Below are 26054 nucleotides of genomic sequence, written 5' to 3' on the forward strand. Positions count from 1 at the left end.
CCCACTGGCCTGTAATTCAGCTGAGTGCTCTTCATACAGAACCAAAAAGATACCCAGAACTTCTGATTGGCCATTGGAAATCTGGTTGGCTGTCCAGATTATTTCAGTAACAGCTGTCACTGTTTTCATTGTATTCTCTCTTACTCTCCTCAGTGTATTCTTTTTAAAATATTGCACCCCCCCCCCCCCCCCACATACACACACACGGGTTCATTTTTTTTTGGATAAACTGCCAATTTTCTGATTAACAAACAAATGGCTCCCTCATTACGACTGGGAAGCAGAACATGAGCCAGACCAGTGGGTGTTTCTGAACAGTACTGAGTGACTTTGTTATTAGTATTAATATTATTTACAAGGTCCCTAAATGTATAACGACAACAAGTAATACCAGTATAACACACAGAATGTGATTAGGGGGGAAAAAATCAAGAGTACCATATTTGATGTCAACAGTCTCATCTTAAATAGAAAAACATGTCTTTCAAACTGATCAGCATAATAACACACATCGTTATTACACACGTCAGTATTTATTGACTGACATTCCTGTGATTTGGCTTTGCTCCAATACAAAATAAAAAAAAGTTGCCTTGATTGAATATATTTATTTATACATATATTTATGTATTAAACATATACTGTAACCACCCCATGCCATCTTTTCTGCAGCTAATCATTCCTTTGGGGGTTTGGGGGGGTAGGTTTTTAGTATGGAGCCAGTAATAATAATCTATACCATTGCCAAACTCCAGATGAGGGATGGAGATCTTCTGGGATGACAGCTGTTCTGGAGAAAATGGCTGCTTTGGAGGACGGGGTCTATGTCACTGTGGTCTTCTGAGGTCCCACCACTCCCCAAATCCCTCCCTTTCTAGGCTTCACCCTCAACATCTTCAGGTATTCCCCAAGTGAGGGTTGGCAACTCTAAAATCCATTGACAGGAATTATTGCTATCAAAAAGGACCGGTCTGCTTAGAAGCACCTGTGAAAGTTTCAAATTATTTTGCCTTACAGTAAGGGGCTTGTGTTTACAGCTTTGCTGGAGGTATCATGAAACATTAACAAGCACAACAACGTATTCGTAAAAAATAGGTTGTTTTGTAGTTTTGTTTTGAACATATTTACAAGCAAGCCTTTCGAATTTGCGAACATCTTTCTCTTTCTTCATGGCTGACTTTTTGAAATGGTACCTCCTCTTAGCTCCAGAGACCAAAATGGTCCAGAAAAATGGGTAGGGGTGTGTGTGTGGTAAAATTGAGGGCCAAATAAAAAGGCCGTAGGCGCTGGAGCAAGTCCCTAGGCTGCTGGCTGCCCTGCCTCAATCCTTTTCTTCAAAACTAGGCTATCTCGCTGTGTGACACAGAAAATTAGGGCTTGAATAAAAAATGAGGAATTCTGTACAGGGTGATGATTGTTCTGTCTCCGGGCCTTGTCTCGAAGAATGAAAGGGAGAAATAAAAACCCTGAGCAGTAATGAAATGAATTTCATTCTGCAGTCATAGCACCCATACTATTTCATTTCATTACGAGGACGCATCGAGCAGGCTGGGATCAGCAATACTCAAGGCTATGAAGGGACCGAGAGATAATCAGCATTTCATCATATTACATTTTTATTTATATTGGTTATCAGTGTCTATTATGGGGTTGCCAGCTCCGGTGGGGGAAATTTCTGGAGAGTTGGGGTGGTGAAATTTGACCAGGTTAGGATTTGAGAAGGGGAGGGGCCTTGGCACGCTATAACCATAGAGTCCACTCAACAAAGCTGCCATTTTCTCCAGGGGAACTGTTCTTCGTAGCCTGGAGATCAGGAATAACTCCAGGGGCTCTCCAGGACCCATCCAAGTGGAAGCTGAATTTAACTCTCCTTTTTTAGATTCTCCTCTTTTTTAATATACTCCTATCCAAGGTTCTTGTAAAAAGAGGGAATACATTCATACACCTAATCACTTCTCATTGTTCCTGCAGTGGAGCTGAGAATTTAACTTACAAATAGAAAGGAGAAACATAAGAAGAGCGGGGTGGTGGTGGTTGTAGAAGTCACAGCCGAGCCTATACTTTTTCAAGGCAAAAGACAAATGGGTAATTTGCCATTGCCTGGTTTTGTGTAGCAACCCTGCACTTCTATAGTGGTCTCCCATCCAAGTTCTAACCAGAGCTAACCCTGCTTAGCTTCTGAGACTTTTAGAAGACCACTCTAACTTGGCTATCCAGGTTAATAATAGTACAACTCTGTCATTTCCTCTCACATGTGTTTTGTGCTGCAGCTAATGGAAAGAACTTCAAGATTTATTTCCTGTGTATGTGTGTAAATATTTAATTCTGATAATTTTCTTTAAAGAAAGAGTTTGAATTTTTGTAACAGCGAAACTAAATTGTTCATTTCAATTGGTATGGAGCTAATTCCAAGGCCCTTTCCGCACGGGCCATTTACAGCGCCCTGGGGACAGCAAAAACGCCGTCTCCAGGGAGCCATTCGCAAAGGCAGCGCTGACCTGGCTCCCCTCCTCCACCCCCAGGGCTGTGTCAGGCCGCCTCCAAAAACCTCCCTCCTGGAGGGAGGTTTTTGGAAAACAGCGCGTTCCCGCCGGCACGGTGCGAACGGCACCGTCGCGAACACGCTGTTTCCCCTATCCCTCTCCCACTCACCTCGTCGCCTTCGTCACTCTACTGGACTGCTGAGACCCTCCCTCGCTGTCCTCCCACCCCTGGAGGTCGGAGGGCAGCGTGGGCGGGTCTTAGGAGTCCAGCAGGGCGACGAAGGCGACGAGGTGAGTGGGAGAGGGACGGAGAAGAGGCGGCTTCGTGCGGAGCCGCCTCTCCCGCGCTGGCCTCTGCGGGGACCGCTCGCACGCTCCCGTGCGAACGGCCCCCCCTCCACCAGCAGAATTCCTGCCGGTGGAGGAGCGCCCTTTCCGCAGTGCGGAAAGGGCACAAGTTTGGGTGATGGGGAACTCAGCAAAATCTTGTGCAGAGCTCCTTATCCCAGCTGTGGTTACACATGAAGAAGCCAAACAAGCGAATGATGGTGACTGCTCCTGTTCTCCTGTGTCCCCTCAACGCTCCCACTGGTTGCCAAGAACTGCCTAGCAATCCTAATTAGCTCAGGCTTTACAGGACTTGGGACTTTGTGATTGGCTCCCTAGGTCATGTGATAGATACTAGTCAGGTGATCCAGAAGAAAGCATAGCTGTCTCTCAAGAGGTATTGTTTTTCTAGGAGGTTTGGAGGAGGCATGCCTTTGGTGCAGGTTACCAGGAATTCTGGTTTGAATGAAAGTCACCTCTCACTCACCTGACTTGTGAACGAGCAGAAACAGTTGCTAAGAGGAATGAGATGCAGTTCATTGGTTGTAATGTCATGCATGCCAGAGAAAAGTGGACTGGACAGGTCTAATCCCTCAACTGGAGGGGAAGTGTTAGGTTGCAACCGACTCATGGCAACCTTGTCCATGGGCTTTAGGCAGATCTGTCACTTACCTGTTTGGAGATACCTGCTCTCACAACTGAACCAGTATTCATGTCCTGGAGCTTCAGGGTCAAGTCTGATCTTCCTTCCTTCCTTCCTTCCTTCCTTCCTTCCTTCCTTCCTTCCTTCCTTCCTTCCTTCCTTCCTTCCTTCCTTCCTTCCTTCCTTCCTTCCTTCCTTCCTTCCTTCCTTCCTTCCTTCCTTCCTTCCTTCCTTTCTTTCTGTTTAGGTTTACTGAACACTCATCCCTAATTGAAACCTCACATTTATTCTGGCATTGACCCTACTTCTGTTTGTAAAGTGAATACTTATTGACTCCTTACAAATCAGTGTAAACATACACTTGCTGGTTGAAAAGGTGTTGACTCTAATATGTGAACAGGTCTCCAGGTAGATATAAATCCTAGCATTTGTGAGACAATGAGAACTTCATGAGTCTCTCTCAAATAGATATTGCTTGATATTTTGAGATCAAGCATTTATGATTTTCTCATGAAAGAAGAACAAAACTACAAACAAAACTTTAAGTTTGACGGGAAAAACAGTTATGATGTTGTGGTTTTCCCTCTGTGGCTTTCCCTCCAAAAACTGTGGGTTTAGCCATTGCCGTCCAGCTTTGATTGTAACAAAACTGAAACGTCCAACCATTTGCTATGTATTCATTACTTCAGCTTCTCCCACACAGCTGTTTATCCTAAAAGTTCATTTTTCACATACACAGGGGGAAACCAAATAAAAATAGACCTCTGTCAAGACATTTAAACAGCTTGGGGGATAAACTTTCAAGGGCTTTTTTCCCTGAAAGTTGGGATTAGGGTTGTGAAATCACTTGCTATTCTTGAGCTAGAAAGCTTTGCGCAGAGCCCTCCAAAAGCCCTACTTCTCTTTCTCGGTAAGATGTCTGTTTGAAAGGATGAGTTTCTGGCATTGTTTATATACTCCCTAATATTTCTTTCTTGGTTCTCTGGTGGTAGCTTGAACTTCAAGATCTGTCCGAACCCGATTTCTGTGGGTTTCCATTTTCACACTGAAAATTGCTATTTTGATGAGAGACAAGTGTTCATTGAAGTAGACAGCTGGGATGAAAAAAAATCCACATTTTCAAGGCTATTTTGTGGAAAGTAATTCCCAGGCTTGAAACTTGAAGGTCCATCTCTAAAGAAAACCCAGAAGGCAGTTTCAAAGTCTTGGTTTAAAAAAGAAGCAGACAGAGACAGACAAAGACAGAGATTTGTCCCATGTGAAAGTGGAACCAAACCGTATGAAAATGGAACCCCCAACATTTCTTTTGCAGAAATACTGTGATAAGTTTTACTAATCTTGTCAATGAAATCCTTGAATGCAGAACATAAATTATTTGGAGGGGGGGATAATCCAACCTACGGGGCTTTCTTGAAAATTTATCAGCGCTGCTTAATCTGAAGATTAGTATTAAAGAAAAATCTCCGTAACAAACTGCTTTGTCTTTGTGAATTATAATTTTCTCGCAAAAACACAATTGAAGTGTATTCAGGTGAGGTTCTGAAAGATCCAGTTCACTCCAAACTGAGGGTAGACTTTCCCCACCTATATACAGATCTAAATTGTGTGGCAGCTTAATGCGAGGGGAAGAACAGGTGTGTGAGTTTCCTTCATGCCTGTTGCACAAGCGAAACATCTGGCAGGATCCGACCCACTGAATCAAAATCAAAATAGCTCAATGCCCAGTCAATAGCATACAGTTAAATTTTACGCAGATCTACTCAGAATCCTGATAAATTGTACACAATGAACCTTACTTCCAGAAAAAACTGTCCTCGGGCTTGAGGATTATGAAAACAAGAATTATTTATTAAGAGTCTATATAATAATCCCTGGTCACACTTCCACGCATTTTTTAATTGCAGCAAAGAACACTGCCAAGATGGATTCATGGCATCGTGAAAATTCCCATATCAATAAAACTTGTTCTTTGACTTTACAGTGGGAAAAGAACTTTAGTTTTCCAACTGTTTTATTGAAGAGAGACACACAGGGGCCTTCTTTTAAGAGGCAGCATCTAGTAGTCTTTTTTAAAAAAATCTCTTTGCATAGTGGCTACTGTTCTGAAACAAGGACATCTTCCTCCGTCTGCCTGAAGACTCCTTAAGTAAGTGCTGCAGTTATAATAGCCCGTATTTTTCTGATTCTTCAGTGCATTTTCCAGCAACGGCGATTAGAATCTTACGGACTATATTGTAAAGTGCACTGAATTACTGGAATATATAAAAGTATGCAAATTGAAAAGATTGTGTTGGGGAATCTGAAGTCTAGAATCATCGCTAAGGGGTGTGTGCGATGGGAATAATAGAAATATGTTATTGATGGTTATAATTTTTGAAATGACTGCTTTTTCTCTGTACTTTCTTTTATCTCAAGGATTGGGGATAGCATGCAATAGATTTTTTTTAAAAAAACATACTCAATTTAGCGAACCACGCAATTAACTCAGGGGTAGGTTTGCCTCACTTAAGCAGTGTGAATTTGGAGGTTCCTATTTCAGCAAAATCACTCAGTCTTTTTGAGAGATGCAAGGAGAGTTTTGAAAAAAAACTACAAATAGAAGATGATGTCCAACTAGGGCTGCCAATTTTGGGCTGGAAAATTATTAGAGATCTGGGGGTTGAGCCCACGGAGAATTAATTCAATGGAAGCTACCCTTTAAAGCAGCCCTTTTCTCCAGGGGAATTGATTTCTGTTGTGTGGAGATCAACTGTAATTCTGGAAGATCTCCAAGCCCACTGGCAAGCCCATGGCCAACTGACCCCAGGAAATTATATTCACATTGATGTGCACACATGAACACTGCACAGAAGAAGAAGAAGAACAAGAAGAACAAGAAGAGGAGGAGCAGTTTGTATTTGTATGAGGAGTTTGCAGAGCAGATACTTTGGACATACAGTGGAACCTCGGTTTTCATTGCCTTCGGTTTTCATCAGTTTTTGGTTTTCATCGATTTTTTCAGTGAAAAATTTGTCTCGGTTTTCATTGAAATGCCTTGGTTTTCATTGATTTGCAGTAAGGTGCAGGGGTTTGTGGAGAAAAATCACCCAGACAAAGCTGTTGCAGGCCGTGTCTGCAACTTGTTTAATGACAAATCTTAAAGAGGCGTCAGAAACAGACCTCTTTGGACAGCTTTCTGGTGTGATATTGGTCCACTGGCTGTGAAGCTGGTCTTAGTGTTATTGTTTGTTACTGTTTTCAGCATTAAATACTATGTCTATTCACCAAAAATGTGTTTTGGGTATATTTTTGGAGTGCCTAGAATGGATTAATTGGATTTACATTGATTCCTATGGAAAAGTTTGCCTCGGTTTTCATCGGTTTCGGTTTTCATCAATTCTTTTCAGACAGATTACCAACAAAAACCAAGGTTCCACTGTAGTTATCGTGTCATGAGTCCCCTAGCTGCATGTATGAAAGGGCAGGGCTCAATTCACCAGTTTAAATCATAATCCTAAACAAACAAACAAAAACAACAAACCCTTCCTAACTGGATATGTTGAGAAATCCCCATTTCTGTTCTTGAAGACCAGAGTCCAACATTTTTCAATAAGAGTGGGTGACTGAAAGACAGGGTTGCAAGCTTCCAGGTGACACCTGGAGATATTTTGAGATTAGAACTCATCTCCAGGTGTTGGAGAGAAATCCAGCTGGAGAAAATGGCCACTTATTGCATTATACCCCATGCAAGGCATTCCCCTCCCCAACGGCTCCACCCTAAAAAATCTCCAGGTATTTTCCAACCTGGAGCTGGCAAACCTAAAGAAGGAATGTCAGGCAGCTTGTGAAAGTGTTCAAAAAACAGATTTGTTGACTAATACTTTCAAAACTAGTGACTGTTCATGAGCAGAGAAATGATTTGTTTGTTTTTAGTTCAAACTGGCCATTCATAGCACGTGCTAGACTCTGATCCAAACCATTCAGTGAGAATAACAACACTGACCTTCAAAACTTGGGGCTTCAAAAACTCAGTGTTGGAATAGGTCACCTTAAGGGGAAAAGTTAACATGAAAGGCATGTATTTTTTTTCTCTAGAACACATCTGCAATTACATCCACACATCACTGGGTAGTGAACTATTTTGCTGGATAATAATCCTTCTCCTTCTCCCAGGAAAATCCAGTAATTGGTGTAGTGCTACAAAAAGTGCAATAGCCAAAGATGTATGCATGCAACTTGTGCTGCCAATCTCCAGGCGGGTAGATGATGGCACCCCCCAAGTCTGGTGCAGTTTGGTTCATGGGGTCCAAAGTTATGGACCCTCAAAGGGTAGCCCCCATCTCCTTAGCAAAGAATGAGGATGGGGCACCCCCTTTGAGGGTCCATAACTTTGGACCCCCTAAACCAAACAGCACCAAACTTTGGGGGTACCATAAGGACAGTTTCCAGATGATACCCTGAAATTTTGGTGCCAATACATCCAAAAATGCACCCCCTGCAGGAATATCTCAGAAATTTGCCCAAGAATCTTTGTTTTGCATTGAGTTTTCTGTATTGCTGTCCATGGGGGTTGCATGCTGGGGGAGGCATTTCTGAAGTCACAGTCTCAAAACTTTCAGGGTCTCATCAGGAGACTGCCCTGATGATACCCCCCAGGTTTGGTGCAGTTTGGTTCAGGGGGGGCCAAAGTTATGGACCCTCAAAACTGTAGCCCCCATCTCTTATTAGCTCCCATTGGAAACAATGGGGGATGGGGCACCCCCTTTGGGAGTCCATAACTTTGGACTCCTTGAACCAAACCTCACCAAACTTGGGGAGTAGCATAAGGACAGTATCCTGATGATATGCTGTAATTTTGGTGCTGATATGTCTAAAAATGCACCCCCTGCAGGCACCAATGTCATGGTGCAAAAAAAATTGGTTGTGGTGGAGTGGCCTCCCATGGGGGGGGGCATCCAACTCAGGTTTTGCCCAGGGCTACAGTTTGCCCAGGGCTGCCTCGTTATGCCCCTGCATCCTTTCCCCGAACCCTGCTCTCCTCAGACTCAACTACCAAACCTGCATGATTTTCCCAATCTGGAGTTTGCAACTTTATGCAGCCTGAAAGAATATGAATGTGCGTGCATGTGAGTTCAGGGTGCTGGTTATACTCAGTCAAGGTGGCATGTAGGATCATCAATGGGCTTGGGGGTGGGTGGGGGGAAGGGTCTGTCACTTTAATAGACCTTATTGTGTGGACATGGGCAGCTGAAGGTTTTCCTGGCATGGAGGGGAAAAATGTCCTATTAAGTCTCTGTTAAGCCCTGACCTGGATGGTCTAGGCTAGCCCCATGTTGTCAGATCTTGGAAGCTAAGCAGCATCAGCCCTGGTTGGTACTTGGATGAGAAACCACTAAGGAAGCCCCAGACTGTTATGTTGTGGAAGCAGGCAATGACAAACTACCTCTGTTTGTCTCTTGCCTTGCAAACTCTATTTGGGCTGCCATGATTTGGCTACAACTGGATGGTGTTTTCCAATGAGCTTCTATTAAAAGGACAAGATGTGTTTTCTGCAGGCAGTTGGGAAGGTTAATATACAGAGCATTTCTTTGAGATGTTACAGGCCCTTCTGTTTCTAGGGCACAAAAATGTAGTAACATCTAGAGTTGGACAGTCGGACCCTCCAAATCTTCGGTTTGGCCCGAACCACACCGATTTGGAGGGGTTCGGACAAGCACCGTCCGAACCTGGGCAGTCCAAATCTTGCCTGATCCGAATCTGTGGGATTCGGATTGGAGGCTCATTTGAGCTGCGGCTTGTCCGAGCCTTTAAAGGTGTTTTTCAATTAAGAAAAACCACCCACCCACAGCCAGTGCCTCACTTCCACCCCCACCTCAAAAGACAGGAAAAACACTGGGGGGGGGACAAACCACCCACCTGCCAGAGGCGCCATTCTGCAACCCCCCAAAGACTCTCCCCCCTCCAAACTCCACCCCCCAAAAAAACCCCACCACACTCACCCATAGTCACTGCTGCTGCTACCTCTGCCGAGTCTCCAAATGAATGAATGCAGCAGAAGCAGAAGGCTGGGCTGCCATATGCTGCTGCTGAAAAACTGCTGCAAAAAAACCCCAAAGGATCTTTGCAAAATTTCTGGGGGTGCCTGCAGGGGGTGCATTTTAGGATGTATTGGCACCAAAATTCCAGGGTATCATCAAGAGACTGTCCTGATGATACCCCCCAAGTTTGGTGCAGTTTGGTTCGGGGGCAAGTTATGGACCCATCACCTTAGCTCCCATTGGAAACTTACCTTGCCCCCCCTGAACTTAACTGCACCAAACATGGGGGGTATCATCAGGACAGTCTCCTGATGATACCATGATATTTTGGTGCCGATACGTTTTAAAATGCACCCCATGCAGGCCAAAATGGGGAAAACCACCTAAAAATTTAAAAAATCCGAAATTCTCAGATGTTCCCACAGATTTGGGGCGGTCCGAATCTGCCAGGTTTGGGATTGGGCCAATCCCAGCCCAATGACCCGAATCTGGCCCGAATCCAAGTCAGGGCCGAATCTGGCTGGTATCGACCAACTCTAGTAACATCAGCTGGAGGGATAACAATCGCTATCCTAAGACATAATTGCCTAAGGATGGAGCATGTGACAACACACTTCCAACCAAACTCCATTCATTTCATCCAGGCATTCCAGTCCCTGGCCACCCTCCCCCCCAGGAAAAGCTGGGCCCGATGGGGCAGAAGTTGCAAAGTCCCCTCCTGCCTGGCCTGGCACCAGTCCTCCCAATCCCCCTCCACCCCTGCCCCACACACCCCCAAAACCAGGCCCACCAGGGCAGTGGCAGCAAGGGGAGGGGAGCAGCAAGGGGGAGCATCTGGGGACCATAGTTTACTTGCCCACCCATTGCTTCCCCCTTTTTTCTAGAGCCCATTGCATTTCCCCCCACAATGGGCTTTATTGCTAGTCTATAATAAATACTCTGGTGTAGCTTTTGAAAAGTGGACATCTGGTGGCCCCTTGTGTACAGTGGTTTTTTTTTTTTTGGTGTGATATGTGAAAAAAGAAGTATATATGTGAGTGAAACACAATGGAATTGATTCTGAAAGGAAAGATATAGGCCTTCTTATTTAAATCTAATCTTACAGATATTAATTTTGTCAGTAGATACTTACGAGGAAACCCAGCCTGGAGGATATCAACTGTCCTCTCTGTCTGCCTTGCAGGGTCAGAAATAATGGCTAAATCTTGTTTAATGGAGTCCACAAAGGTGATCAAAAGCCCTTTAGCATCCACTATAAAGGCATTTGATTATTAAGCGGCCTGCTTTATTGATTACATTCTTAAAGATGAACCCTATAAAACTGAACCATGATCTTCTTCCACCTTTCTTCCCCCTTCAAGTATTGCCATCATTAGATTTGCCAGCACAGAATCTGTAAAGCAAAAAGCCAATAAAATTTACCCGGAAGAGAATATGTAGAAATTATTGACTACAACAATTTGCAACAACTCCTTTGAATAAAACTTGACATAAAGAGAATTCCCCATTTAGTTATATAGCAGTGTGACTAAAGGGGATGATTTAAAATTCCTCAAAACATTCATGATACTTTTTTGAGGCTGTTTCCCTCGGTTTTTCATTAGGGAGGTGAAGGGGGGGGCAGACTTTTCAGAAGTATTGCTAGTTTTATTTATCTTTTGTTCCATCTGTGAAGAAAACTGCAAATCTCATTGAGGTTTATGGGTTTGGTCTGATGGAAGTAGAACCAGATTGTGTGAGAAACAAAAAAGTTAATATTCCTCAACAATGGGTAGGTGTAAGAAAATGGTTGTGTCAGACCACTCCTCAGAGCTGAAGAACAGAGCAGGTGTTTGTCTGTATGTGTAAACCAATGGCCATTTTGAGACTTAAGCAAACTGGTTTGCCCATGAAGCTACAGTTACCATCTCTCATATACAGGTGTCAAACTCGTAGCCCTCCAGATGTTATGGACTACACTTCCTATCATCCCCTGCCATCATGAGCAATTAGCCATGCTGGCAGGGAATGATGGGAAGTGTAGTCCATAACATCTGGAGGGCCATGAGTTTGACACTAGGCAGCTGTGGGTCCAGTTGTGTTCAGGTAATTTCTCTGAATCTGAGGTTGGGTATCGGGCCTGGGGTTTTGTAGGTATACTTCTTTGCCTCCATCTATATTGGTATAAAGTGCTGTCAGGTCAAAGCTGACTTGTGGCCATCCCTCAATGGGTTTTCAAGTCAAGAGGCTTTCCAGAGGTTGTTTACCATTGTCTGCCTCTGGGTAGTGACCCTGGATATAATTGGTGGTCTCCCATCCTGATTAACTTTTGAGATCTGAGAAGATCAGGCTAGCCTGTGCTATCCAGGTGAGGGGGCCTCCATCTATGCTCTAGTGTATCTTTGTAAGCACCCTACGTCCACCATTAAAAACAAACCTAGGAAGATTGTCCCTAGAACATCTCATAAGAGAGGAAAACATACAATTGTACGCAAAAGTGTAGTAGATATGCAAGGAACTCACTTGAGAAATATTCTGAACCAAACTAATAAACTATGTTCAGTGTTTAGAAAATGCAAGCTACATCTGTGTTTCCAGGTCAGACTTCATCTCCATGTTTGTTTCACCACAGCTGAAAAGAAAGGAGCAAACCGATTTGCCAATAGCACTACAGTCACCATCTGCCATGTCATATAAACAGCACACAAATGCCATATTATGACTCAAAATATGGTGCAAAATAAAGATCGCAGAATACATTATCCAGATTCATCATGCACCTAAGCAGCTGGGAAGCATGAGATTCGGTCCTGATGGATCAGGCAAAATGTTCAGCTGGCTCCACAATCCGTTTCCACCAACAGCCATCTGGGAAGTGAAGGAAACAGGTCTCATTTGCTTATGGTACTTATCAATAGTGGAGGTCCTGGTACTTCTGAACAGAACTGGTCTTCCGTGCAAGACCATCTCTCTAACCAAGCTATCCAAACATGCTTGTTGATGTTTTATTCTTACATGCACAATGCTTACCTCTGACATTACCTCTGAATCCCAGAACAGTCACTGCAAATAACCTCTCTCATTTATTTCCACACACATATTTCAGCTTTGAGACACTGAAGATATAGTGGTACCCGTATATGTGTATATGTGTGTGTGTGTAAATGTCAAGTCTTTCACTGTACAAGTGACAAACTGTGATGAATCAAAATATAAATGCTGCATGAATTTAATCCCAAAGAACAACCAAATTTGCCTCAAGAATACCAATATCACTAATGCTGTTAAAGTACAATATACCCTCCAAGAATCTAGCCAGCAAATTTAGCTGGAAGTGGCATAACAATATTGTTTGAAAGTCCAAAGAATATGCATAACAGTAGCCACAACATCATTGAGAAAATCCACTCCCTGGCGATGCTCTTGTGGTGATACAGAGTTTGATTGTTCTTTGAGATTAAATTTATGTAGCATTTATATTTTGATTCGTGTCCTAATTTCCATTTAGTGCTTGGTTGCCTTGTCTTTCCCTGCATAAATTCTAACTGAGAGAGCTAAATTGCAATGAAAAGTAATCTTTGGTTGTATTTGCTGATTTCGCCCCTTGGAACTCTCTTCCCAAAAGCTTTAGTGCGAATGTAAATTATATGGCTTTGCTATTGGCTGGCTTTCTTCTCTCCACCTCCTCTCAACTGCCTTTGCCAGAACGGTATGAGGTAGGCGGAAAGGGATTTTTGTCAGCTTTAACTGCTAGAGAGGGCATTAAGAGAAACACTTAAAAGTATGCAGTGCAAATTTTGCACTGTGCTAGTGAGTTGTTTTTTGAAGATATATCTTTGGATGGAAGTGGTGGAGAGACAGAGGTTGGATGTCATCTTTATATAGGGAGGCAGGAAAGGGGTTGTAGGTTGCGATTGTGCCTGAGACTTCTGCTCCTGAACTCAAAACCAGTAGCTAGGAAACTGTGGTAAGAACTGAATTGGGGGTTATGTTGATTTAGGAGTGAAAATACCTCTAAGCGGGTGTGCCCCCATGAATTTGTACAGTCTTTAACAAAGCTGTCCAGTGTCGTGGTGGTTGCCAGAGTCTGTGGCATTTGCTTTGATATCCCATTAAGGCACTGAGGACATATTTCCTTTTTGTCTTCAACCTTTTACAATCAGTTTCTTTGGACCCTGAACCAACCTTCATTGCATATTAAGCTGCATCATGTAAGATGCCGTTACTTATGTTGTGACAGTTTCATGGAACAAAATAAATAAATCATCAGCTGGCGGCAGATGGAAGGGCTGTGCAGCGTGTAAACAATAATCATAGGATTAAAATATCAAGTTTTCGTCATAACAGTGTAAAGCCAGCATCAGGTGGTAGCACAACTGAGCTGAAGTTGAACTAATTTAAGAGTTCTGCTTGGAATCCGCTCTGAAGCCCCTTCCGCGCATGCAGAATAATGCACTTTCAATCCACTTTCAATGCACTTTGCAGCTGGATTTCACTGTGTGGAACAGCAAAATCCACTTTCAAACAATTGTGAAAGTGGATTGAAAGTGCATTCTTCTGCATGTTCAGAAGGGGCCATAGCGATGTTGGCCTTTGCGTCATTTGACAAAATGGAGGTTGTAATTTGTGATGTGGATTTATGGGGTAGTTCGGCTCAGATCTGCACTCTTCTAAGCCCATTGACTTCTATGTATTTTATAAGGGCGTAACAGTGCTTTGGGACAACTTTTTCTCCCATAACCCTGTGCACTAGGTGTTGGTCCTCCAGAGTGACTGATTGGCTACTATGTGAAACAGGATGCTGCTGGATTAGATGGACCACCAAGGCAATTCCATCTTTATAAAGTAAAGGTAAAATTTCCCCTTCAGTCATGTCCAACCCTGGGGTACCTACGAGCAGTGATTTCATAGGCAAGCCTCTTTTGTGGGGTAGTTTGCCATTGCTTTTCCTGGCTATTCTTTACCCCCTAGCTGTGAGCTAGGTACTCATTTACCGACCAAGAAATGGATGGATGGCTGAGTTGACCATAAACCAGCTGCCAGGATATCTGACCCACAGGGGGCTCGAACTCCTGACCGTGTGAGTGGCAGTGCAAGCATTAAACCACTACGCCACACGGCTCCTTCCACTTTTAAATTGTCTATGAAATAGTGGGATTCATAATCCGGCTTTTGAGTGTTTACTACCTTCCTGTATCTTGTCCTTCCTTTAAAGATTTCTAGTGACAAGAATTTATCTTTTCCCCTCCCTTTGTTTTGCAGCAATCAAGTACAGACTTTTAAACTTTCATTTCATTTGCCGGAATAGGAGGTAGTGGAACATACATATATATTTTTGTTTTCATTCACTGGGGCTTGATGTCATCCTTGCGGACTTAATGGGCTACACTGAGACAAATTAAGATGAGGTCCTCAACCTTTTTGAGCCTCTAGGCACATTTGGAATTAAGACACGGCATAGTGGACACAACAAAATGGCTGCCACAGGAAGGTGCCACAGGAAGCAGAGCCAGCCACAACATGATTGCCTCCACTTAAATTCAGTAGGACAGTGCAGATCCTTGCATTGTGGTGGCAGTTGCTGCCAAAGCATCATTTAAAAAATACCTATAGAGTCAATAAGAAGGCACACTGGGCAAAAGACGTGGCCCCAATTAGTTCCTAAAAAAAATTGGTGGGCACCAGAAAATGACACTTGTGTTGGAGACCCCTGGATTAAGTGGTGAAACAGAGACCCCTTCCAGACATGCAGAATAATGCACTTTCAATCCACTTTCACAATTGTTGGCAAGCGGATTTTGCTATTCCACACCGTGGAAATAGATTGAAAGTGCATTATTCTGCATGTGCGGAAGGGGCCAGAACGATCTTCTTTACCAAATCACAGCCTGCTTAGGAGATGTGATGAAATGTGAGGGGTTTTTTTCTGCATTTGACAAACTCCATTTAATGCCACAGATCCATTCAGTGGTTATAAAAACTTGACCTTTTCCCACATTGTGGCAAAATCCCTGTGTTTTGGGTGTGCGAGAGAGTGTATGTGTGCACGCCTGCAGTGTGTGGTGCTTTTAAAACCGTTCCCTTCTCCTTTAAAGGGTGAGTTCTTCCTCTGTTGCATGTGCAAAACCCTTGTGGGGGTGAGCGGCGTTTCCTCAGCTCTTCAGTAGGTCCCCCTGTTTCCTTTCAGGCCCCTTAGGGTTTGTTTGAAGCTGATTGCTCTTTCTGCCTGAATCTGTCTTTCGGCTTTTGATCCCTCGGAGATTTCCATTACTTGGCTTTAAAAGGGATTTGATTTAGTTAAAGGTGACAAGAATGGTGGCTGAACGGTTCTGATTACAGATGTAAGGCAAAGCAAGGCAGACCCGGCTTCTTATCTGAAGACCTAACTAGGAAGTAATCACTGAAGGCTCAAAAAGTAGAGTCATTTGCAGGAACAGTACATTGTGTTGTTCATTCTTACTACTGGTACATGAAGAACATTTTGCTTGGGAATGCAGTAGAGATGTCGGCTTGATTTACCTGGGTTTAGGGTTGCTAGTCTACAGGTAGGGCCTGGAAAACTCCCAAAAATTTATATTGCACCCTTTCGCAACCAGAGCCAGGCTCCAGGTGACTCCCAACAAAAACAGTACAAGACAGAAATATATTATCAAGAGGATACCTGTGAATGCCATATTGTAACAAACTGCGGTTTGCAAATGGAGCTGGACCAAACCTTTAATTTTCTTCCTTAGGAACGTGTAACACCTTCTTTAATTAAGAAGCTGTTGAATTGATTGGTGAAACCTTATCTTGGTATTTGCATAACCGTCGGCCTCCGTTTGGTTTGGGGTCTCATCGGCTGTGCCAGCCCGCACTAAGAGATGGCCTAAATAATTTTCTTCCACAAGAGACACATTAGCTGCCTTTTGAATGTCAAACTTGTGTAACATTTTTTAATGACTTTTGGAACTTTTGCGCATGAAAAGAAACTTAATCTTTAGCAGGCAGGCTCCATTCAGCTCTCTGGGTCTGTTCCTGTTCTTAAACATGTCAGAAATTGACAAGCTGGAGGCAGGAATGTTATGAAGACAAACTAGGCTATGCCAAGTGGCAGAGATAGTAGTTGGAAAAATTTTTTTGGCAGAGCCTTATCTGGTTCTTTTTCCAGAATTAAGAGTTGATAGTGCAAGTATATATATATTTTTGCATGTATACATATATCAAAATGTCAGCGTGCAAGTAAATTCAGTGTTCTTAATTTGCTGTTTATTCACGCTGCTATCACTCATATCATTGGTTCCTAAAGGCTGTAAAGCCCCCCTCCTGGTGTCTAGCTCTTCATCATTTCCACAAAATAGGATTCTATGTTTGGCCGTGCTGGCAGGGGCTGATGGGAATTGTAGTCCATAACATCTGGAGCGCCAAAGGTTCACCACCACGGGACTAGTTTGAGGAAAAAATCTAAGCCAGGTTTGAGGGGAAAAAGTAGGCCAGGGCATTATTGTGTGATCGGGCTAGGTTGCCAGGTCCCCCCTAGCAAAAGACAAGGGAGAAGGGATTTTCTGGCAGCGAAGGGAGGCCTGCTGGGCCCCTTCCACACATGCAGGATAATGCACTTTCAATCCACTTTCAATGCACTTTGCAGCTGGATTTTACTGTGCGGAATAGCAAAATTACTTTCAAACAATTGTGAAAGTGAATTAAAAGTGCATTATTCTGCATGTGTGGAAGTGGCCCTAGCTTGGCATGTCTGCGATGTCACTTCAAGCAACCACTAGAAATAATGTCATAGTGTCTCCAGTGATGCAGGACACTCTGGAATGTGGACAAAACCTTCATGGTAGAAGTCATTTTTACCATAGAGGGTTTTTCCCCCCCTTTTCTCAAATATTAGAACATCCTACATCAGCAGCAATACAATGCAAAAGTGCATCCTGGAAGTGATGTCACCGTATTGCCAGTGACATCACTGCCAAGCCAGGCAGGGTTTCCTCCTACCAGTAAGTGCCCCCACCTGCCAGCTTATCAGCATTGGGGGTGGGAGATTTACTGCCCCTAGCAGGTGCCTGAGAAGCCTAGGTCAGGTCTTTGGAATGGAACAGCATACAGGTATACCTGTAATTGGCATAAATGTAAAGCACTTCTGAACTGGTCAGGAATGCTAGAATCTTGCCCTCTACCCTTGCCAGGTCCTCAGATAGCACTTCCCATAGATCCAGTTCAAGTAGGTTGGGAACTGGCAGGAGACTCATTTCTTGAGGCAACATCATTTAGTCGGCAGTAACACACTGATGTCACTTGTGACCAAAACAGAAATTATCTCAGAGCATTGCTGGCAACGCTCTAGCATTCGGTCAAAACTCTGCAGTGGAGAGACAGGCCCCCAGTGATGCTTAGAAAGTACCAACGATCCTTGCGGAAATGAAGAAATCTCACAATTTTCCTCGTTGGAGTTCTGGCATCTGAACCGAGCATACGTTACCTCCTGATTCAGGATTCCCCGGTTGCCTGCATTAGAATGTCACAGTACAGGGAGTTAGTTTAAAAACCATTGCCTCGATTCTCCACTTACTGCATGAGGAAAAAAAGGAGAGGAGAGAGGGAATTTGCCATCACATCAATTTGCTAGGTAATGCCTGTCATTAACAAACTGAGATCTAATTGTGGCCCTTTCTGCACAACACAAATAAAACATTTTGAGGACATTAAAGGAAGTGCTTTGGGGAGGAACTCCACACAGGCTTCCCCCAAAATGTCCTCAGAATGTTTTATTTCAGCGCAACTTGGGTTTTTCTGAAAATGTTAAATTAGTGATCTTTTTTCCCCAAGATGGAGTCAAAGCGAGTCTGTGTGGAAAGCAGCCTGCATTATTCCCCCTCCCGAGTTTAAACATACCCATGCATCTCGCGCCCACCATTTTCTGCAGCCAGAAGGCTCCATAGCACCGCCATTTTATTGAACTTCCCTTGGGAAGTTTCCCCTGCAGGCATCATGACTGGCTGCCTTTTCTGAGCTTTAAGAAGAAGAAGAGTTTGGATTTATATCCCCCCTTTCTCTCCTGTAAGGAGACTCAAAGGGGCTTACAATCTCCTTGCCCTTCCCCCCTCACAACAAACACCCTGTGAGGTAGGTGGGGCTGAGAGAGCTCCGAGAAGCTGTGACTAGCCCAAGGTCACCCAGCTGGCGTGTGTGGGAGTCTACAGGCTAATCTGAATTCCCCAGATAAGCCTGCACAGCTCAGGCGGCAGAGCTGGGAATCAAACCCGGTTCCTCCAGATTAGATACATGAGCTCCTAACCTCCTATGCCACTTAAGTACAAGAATGACGTCAGCATTCCCTGCTGATTTCAGCAGGGTGTCATTTCCCTAAGGAACTTCAATAAAATGGTGGGTGCCATGAAGGCTGCAGAAAATGGCAGGTGTGAGCTGCAGGAAACATCATATGGGCTGCTCTCTGAACATGCCTCCCACTCTTCATATGTGTGCTTAAAATGTGGTTGTTGAGCTGAAAAAAATACAAGCTATGGATCAGCCCTACGGCTATCCCATTCCCCATAAGATGACTCTAGTGGTAAATTGTTTAGCAGTCCTATAGTTTATGCTGGGGAGAAAGAAAGAAAGAAAGAAAGAAAGAAAGAAAGAAAGAAAGAAAGAAAGAAAGAAAGAAAGAAAGAAAGAAAGAAAGAAAGAAAGAAAGAAAGAAAGAAAGAGAAAGGCAATTCTTATTGCTCTCTCTATGTTACAAAGTTCACGGTGAAGCTCTTTTTTCCCCTGTAAAAGATGCAGATTAATTAAATGCACCAAAAAAATCTTTCCTAGATATTGCATTAGTCAGCGGAAAAAAAACCCTCCAATACCAGGAGGTTGTTGGCTGACCTTCCTTTTTACTTTCCTCCAGGACCTGACAACAGAGAAGACCATTTCCATTACCATGTGCAGGTCAGGAGTTCAAGCTGCTTTTATTTTATTGGGAAAGAGAACAATCGTCTGCGGCTCCCAGTTGTTATCTCCCTGGCTGCTGGGTTGCAATATATCACCCAGCCTACTGATTTTATGTTACTTCCCCCCTCTCCTGCCTGGACTCTCCTCTCTCCGGTGTTATTCCGTTAAGGGATTCTCACACAGTCCCTTCTGTTTCTAGATGAGCAATGTTAGATAAAATGAATTGCCCAGCTGTATTTTGGTTGAAACATTTTTCCTGGTGTCAATGCACGAAACAGAAACACAAGCAGAGGTGGAGAGAGAGAAGAACAGATAGACAGAGAGAGATTAGCAATCAGAATTCCAGTTTACAGGCACCAGGCTTTACAGTATCTTGAATTACTTTGACTTTTAGACCCCTGCAGGGAATGAAATTGGAAATGTTTGGGTCTTTCCCCCCAGCCTGTGGTCCTCAAACTGGAACGCAGCTCTTCTTCAGGGGCTTAGATTTATTTTAACCCAGTATTTTAGGACTCTTAGCGGCATATTGTTTCCAAAGGTTAACAATGTCATACGGCAAAATCAGATGAGAAATTTAAAGCTTCCTGCTTAGGTGAAGCATGTGTGGACTTTCAAGTGAACATAGGTGGATTCTGCACAGAGCAAATATAATGTCTTTGGGATACTATAAATAGCGTCTTGGGGGGAAAAACTTCTCACAAGTCTCTTCCCCAAAATGCGTTCAGCCCATTTTATTTCTCTCAACCCAGGTTTTTCAAAAATAATTGAACTAGTATTGCCCCATCAGGTTCTTCTTCTCGTCGGAGGGGAACCTGCTGGAGATCCCTGGCCCAAAGGAGGTCCGGCTTTTTCAGCCCTGACTCCTAGGCCCCTTCCGCATATGCAAAATAATGCGTTTTCAAACCACTTTCACAACTTTGCAAGTGGATTTGCAAGTGGATTTTGCTATTTTGCACAGCTTCAAAGAGTGCGGGAGGCTGCCGCACTGCCTTCTGGGGCGCTCCCCTGTGACAGGGCGGGAAACAGGGGTTTGTCAGTGTGGCAGCCTCCCGCACTGCCTTCTGGGGTGCTCCCTTCCGCACTGCCGCACTGCCTTCCGGGGCGCTCCTGTGACAGGGCGGGAAACAAGGGAGCGCTCCAGAAGGCAGTGCGGCAGCTTTCCAAAAATTGGGACATTTAAAAAACCCCGCGGGACACAGGACAAATCAGTCAAAAGCGGGATTGTCCCGCCAAAAGCAGGACGTCTGGTCACACTATCCTAAAGACATTATGTTTATACTGTGCAGAATCCATCATATAAAAGCTTCAATATTTTTTTCCAGGTAATGTTACATGCATCTTCTCCAAGCTTCCAGGATTTACAGGACTTCAATGCAACCAAATTGCAGGGTTACCAACACATTGGAGAATAATAGAGGCTCAACAGGATGTTATTTAATTTATGATGCTATTTACCTTCATGCCATGGAATGGTTCAGCTGCCCATTTCTGCAAATTTATTAAAATGGCAAAAACCTTTTGTTCACTAGGCTAGCAGGCAATACTATTTGTTTTTCAAGCATCCTGTTTGTTATTTCTGGACATTTAAAAAAGTATTTCTCAAAACTAGAAGAAAAGGTCGAGAGAGAAACAGAGAAGGCCTGTATGAATTCCCTGTTGCTTGGATGTATCATTTCAGACTGCAGGTGAGAAAGTGAATATTTCAATAGTCCATCCACAACAAACTTGTTGTATGGTGTTGCCAGGTATCCCTGGCAGTTTGTGAGGGTTGGGGGAAAGTCGGGGGGATGTACAGGCAGCTGGCGAAAACACTTCCAGTGCACACCAGAAATGATATCATCAGGTGCTCAGGTATTTGGGCAAAAACTCTATGATAGAAGTCATGTTTGCTATAGACTCCTTCCCTCCACAAATACCATGTGGAAGGAAGCCTGCACTTTGTAGAATATGTGATTTTCCCCAAGACATATACCAGTGCAAAGCTTATCTAGCAACACATTTAAAGTAGAATCCTATCAAACAGTAGCTGTTTGTAAGTGGTGTGTTATTTTATTAAGAAGCGTACCAAAAATAGAAGCTTCCGGAGGGAGTGTGGAAAGCAACGCTAAGTTTACCAAAGATTGTGGACATCAGGTTGTTAAGCAGCAACCTGAAGTCGCTTGGTGGAGAGAGAAAATAAGAATTTCATAGAATTTTCAGCCGTTGAAGCGTTGAAACCAGGCCCAAGTCACACAGAAGATACTGACAATAGCGAGAAATTTGTCTTTCTCTAGAACCTTGAGACTCTGTAGTAGTAGCAACTGTCTTTGATTTGACTTTATGTGCAGCACCAAAGCAAGTCGGAAGCAGTATGAAAAAGTTCTTGGTTTGCATATCCCTGACTTCTGGTTTAAAAGGAGCTTAATGTGTCTCACTGGGTTAGAGCCAGCGTGGTGTAGTGGTTAAGAGCAGGTGGGTTCTAATCTGGAGAATCCCCACTCCTCCACCTGAGTGGCAGAAGCTTATCTAGTGAACCAGATGTGTTTCCAAACTCCTACGTTCCTGCTGGGTGACCTTGGGCTAGTCACAGTTCTTTGGAACTCTCTCAGCCCCACCTATATCACAAGGTGTCTGTTGTGGGGAGAGGAATGGAAAGGAGCTTGGAGGCCACCTTGAGTCTCCTTATAGGAGAGAAAGGTGGGGTATAAATCCAAACTCTTCTTCCTCCACATTCTTGAAGCTAGGCCTGCACCTTGGGGAAGGCTGGCAAATGTAAGGATCTCTCCTCCATGTTGCTGTGAATATGCAGGCCTGCTGGTGGGACCAGGGGATCTTCTGGAATTGCAGCTCAGCTCCAGACTGCAGAGATCAGGTTCTCTGGCGAAATGGATGGTGAGGTCCCCGTCCACTCCCAGGTCCACCCTCAGATCTCCAGGAGTTCCCTAACCTAGAGCTGGCAACCCTAACCTCCCACACCGATTGCTGGAGAGGATCTGGCAACACTACATTGCTGCAATTAAATAATGGGATTGCTCACAATAAAAAATGGCATTGGTTATGTATCAACATTGGCTTAAAAGCTGAAATCAGCAGCCTAAACTCTCTACTAAGCAATGTTTGAAGCTTTCCACCACCCTAAGGTGGCTTCCCAGGGGCATAGCTGTAATGGGGACATCCAGGGCGGCTTGTCCTGGGTGCAGTGGTGGGATTCAAAAATTTTAGTAACAGGTTCCCATGGTGGTGGGATTCAAACAGTGGCGTAGCGCCAGTGGGGCTGGGTGGGGCACGACGGGGGCGTGGCTGGGCATTCCGGGGGTGGGGCATTAATAATTTCTCTGTTACTGTAAAAAACTCTTACTGTAAAAAAAAAGTTCCTAATTTCCAGCTGGTATCTTACTGTCCATAATTTGAACTCATTATAGCAAGTCCTATCATCTACTGCCAACAGAAACAACTACTTCTCCTCTAATTGACTGCCTGTCAAATACTTAATACTTTCAAATACCTAATTTTGTTTCTAGAAATCAAAAGAAGGATACTTTCCTTAAACAAGGAACTTTACCATATTTCTAAAACATGTTTTTAAAACAGCCCAACAGGGAGAATTATCCCGTTTTCTACCTTCGCTAACCAGCCACATAGGAAACAACAGGACTTTATGATTTTTGGACCTAATGGAATTTCTAATGGAAAAGCAGACCCAATTAGTAAACCCCCTCAGCACACACAAATAATTAGTAACCCACTCTCAGGAACTGGTGAGAACCTGCTGGATCCCACCTCTGCCTGGGTGCCCCTCCCTTCTTCACTGTGGCTTCCTCTATTTTAAGTGGTTCTCAGGTTCTTCCTCTATTATAAGTGGTTCTCAGATACCAGCTGGAAATTAGGAACTTGAGGGCAAGCATCAAACATTGCTTTAAAAATGTTTTTGCTTTTAATGGTCCAGCGGATAAGATCTGATGAGTTTTCATGTCTTAATCTTTACCTCATTATATATGCTTACCACAACTACCAGGTTGACCTGCTATCCCTCTCCTTGAATATTGTGGAATGATGCATACAAAAGTAACTTGAAGAGGTTACATTGGTCTTAACCTGCTCTTGGATAAACCTATTATGTTCTTGTTGAATTGTAGTTGCTGATACCCTTGGAGACCTGCTTTAAAACAAAACGCGAAGAATCAAATATCAGGTGTCTGTTGTTTGGAGGCCTGCTTCCCTTTGAAATGAGATGCCTTTTGGCAAACAAAGGAATTCTTCCCAGCTAGTAACAAACTTTAGAATCCATATCAAAGGAGAATGTTTTCAGAGAATATACATAGTAAGAAGTCTCTTTTGAAGCCTGGTCCTGAACTGTGATGTAAATCTGTAAGAACATAGAATGAGTGTTCAATACATGGGGGTATCTAATAGAAGAACTTCGAGACAGATGCCTTTCCCATAGGATTTGGAAACATGGTTTGATGCTACAGTTTTGAATGGTTTTTTTTAATCTTTACTCACCCAATAATGAAAAGAGTTGGGCAAATAATTCCGAATTGAATACTAATTTTTCCTGCTAGGCAAAATAAATGGGATAATAAATACAAATGCCATTTCTTTAAGTGCATAGCCTGCTTCTGATTTTGAGCCCCTATTGGTGGGGCCATCATCCCTGCGAAGTCTAGTTCACCATACAATCCAAGCGACTTGCACACAACACTCCCAAGAAATTCATTCTACCGTGGTGTGATTTCTTTGTTTTGTAATTACCAGGGTAAGGGAGAATGATTTTGTCCGGAAATGTTACAAACCCCTATCTCAAGGGGTTGTGGAGCTTTATTGATTAATTTTTTTAAAAAAAAATTAGATGTATATCCCAGCATTTCCTTACTCCGGTTAGTCTCATATCAGCTTACATCAGTGTCTGTGCAATCAGCTTAATAATACATACAATAATTAAAAATCTTATTAATTTTGAAATTCTAGCTCTGACGTTTTGATCAGCACCCTTAATATAGCAAGTGTGAAATTGCAAAGTCTGAAGGTGGATCAAAGAGCCATGAATACAGCACCAAGAGCAACTTTAGATTAGGAAAAGGTGAAGGAAAAGAGATTCCACCTAAACATTAGGAAGAACTTTATGACTGTCAGTGCTGTTCGACAGTGGAATTCACTGCCTTGGAGAGTGGTAGAGTCTCCTTCTTTGGAGGTTTTTAAAAAAAAGACAGGATCAGCATATGTCGGGAGTGCTTTAATTGTGGGTTCCTGCATTGCAGGGGGTTGGACTTGATGGCCCTTGTGGTCTCTTCCAACTTTATGATTCTATTCTATGAATCCTAAACTGTATGGCCAAGTGTTTGAGTTGGCCTGGACCTATCAACCAATATGATCCATGGCTGGTGATGTCAGTTAATCATGTAACCCTGTGGCTGACCAGATGACCACAAGACCAAAGTGAGATAAGTAGTAGCATTTATCTACAGGCTAAACCCTCCCATTTCTCACAGATGACAAGGCTCATAATTTCATCTGCTACTTAAATGGAATGTGGTTGCACTGTTCTAGACCCAGAGGCAGAGCAAGGGGGAACTGCGCCTGGGGCATGTGCGTGCCCTGCGCCCCTGCCATGGTGCTGTCTGCCCCACCCCGAAACACCCTCATAACACCCCTTCCCACCCCCTTCATGGCCCCGCCATCCCCCCTCCGCTGTTCTGCCCAGGGCATCAAGCCCCACCCAGCCCCATTGGCGCTTCGCCACTGTCTAGACTCAGGAGACTTAGAGGGAAATCAGGACACGGACTGCCTTCTCTCAACACCTAGAATGATGTATTGAAAGGGATCCATACAATAACTTGCTTGCCATGTGACCTTTGCTTCTAACATGAATTGAACTTCAACAGCTGGTCGAGTGAAATCTCTGACAGCATGATTCTTATATTTCTGGACTGCTAAATCCTTTTCCATGAAGAAGTATATAACTCCACCATTCCTAGGTTGGGCATGCCCTCACCAAGACTGGGGGCTCCCCTCGGTGCCAGTGAAGGTTGATTGACAGGAAAAGGAGGCCTGGACGAACATGGCTGCAATGCACCAACATTATTTTTGATGTGCCCCAGAAGTAACATCATCCTATTGCTGGTGATGTGGGGACGCTCAGATATTTGGGCAAAATTTCTATGGTAAAATGACTTCAACTGTATTTAGCTAAATATCAAAGTGTACCCATGTGACTGGCTACCCGGTGATGTCCTTTCCAGTTTGCACTGGAAATGATGTCATCATGAGACAAACAACACTGGTCTGGGCTTCTGTGTGCTTCTTGTATGCCCCTCCACCACCTGTCGACCTTGACTTTCCCTCTAGCAAAATTTTCCCATAATATGTGTCACTAGAATTTTAATGGAGCAGTAGTCTGGTTCAATTTAGTCCTTCCCCTCTGACAAGGAAATAGTTTGGGAAAATAACTCCATCAAATGTTACTGAACATGCATCATGCACTTGTCTATGCTTAGGGTTACCAACCAGCAGGTGGGGCCTGGAATTAGAACTGCTCTCCAGACTACACGAATCAGCTACCCTAGAGACAAGGACTGCTTTGGAGGCTGGTCTGTAGCCTTGTACTCCACTGAGGTCTCACCTCTGCTCAACCTTACCTTTCACAGGATCCAACCCAAATCCTCAAGTTCTCAACCCGGAGCTGACAATCCTATTTATTACAAA

At 43.7% G+C, this 26054-nt stretch overlaps 1 protein-coding gene across 4 annotated transcripts in view; it reads left to right on the forward strand.

Annotated features, from left to right (window-relative positions):
* PCDH9 (protocadherin 9) overlaps positions 1-26054 on the forward strand; it is a 959062-nt gene that overhangs the window by 410780 nt on the left and 522228 nt on the right. The window lies entirely within an intron of this gene.

This window comes from Sphaerodactylus townsendi, linkage group LG04 (assembly GCF_021028975.2).
Source record: "Sphaerodactylus townsendi isolate TG3544 linkage group LG04, MPM_Stown_v2.3, whole genome shotgun sequence".
In the NCBI taxonomy this organism is placed as follows: Eukaryota; Metazoa; Chordata; class Lepidosauria; order Squamata; family Sphaerodactylidae; genus Sphaerodactylus; species Sphaerodactylus townsendi.